Raw genomic sequence first — 701 nt, 5'->3', positions numbered from 1 at the left:
GCAAAATGGTAGAGGACTTTTCTGTTTAGTTTAATCTGCTCTACCAGCCCACGAGATATTATTCGGTTATTACCGGACACCCTGTATATAACTTTGTATAGTCTCGTTAACCTTGGTGCTATCTTTCTTTTTTAATTTAGTTTGATAAACAAATGGTCATTATTTAGACAAGAATAACGCAGTTATCGCTGGTATTCAGCGGTGGGCCGGACGGATACGCGTTTATTCGTCAATCTTCAAAAATTAATATCTCGTTAACGATTGCGAATTTTGCAAAATGGTAGAGGACTTTTCTGTTCAGTTTAATCTGCTCTACCAGCCCACGAGATATTATCGGTTATTACCGGACACCCTGTATATATTTATTATATATTTATAGATAATAATTGTTTTTTGCATACTTTTGCAAGAACAATTATTAACTAATTATAAAAATATAATAATAACATTATTAATAATATATTTTGAATAATTTCAAACTAAAAAATTGTATGGGAAAATGTATTAACTAAAAATTTGCGTAATATTATTATTGTCTTATTCCATCAATAAAATTGAGAATGTGAGTTACAAGCCCCGTAAGAACGCAGGATTAAAATAGTTTATTTGTTAAGAAATACATCGCAGAGAGAATGAGAACGGTATAGTGAAAGAATCAGAGCACATATAAATCGGGAAAAAAAAGATTTCAGCATTTATAT

The sequence above is a fragment of the Wasmannia auropunctata genome, unplaced genomic scaffold, assembly GCF_000956235.1.
Source record: "Wasmannia auropunctata unplaced genomic scaffold, wasmannia.A_1.0 LD336106.1, whole genome shotgun sequence".
NCBI classification, from domain to species: Eukaryota; Metazoa; Arthropoda; class Insecta; order Hymenoptera; family Formicidae; genus Wasmannia; species Wasmannia auropunctata.
Note: the sequence above shows the minus strand (reverse complement) of the source record.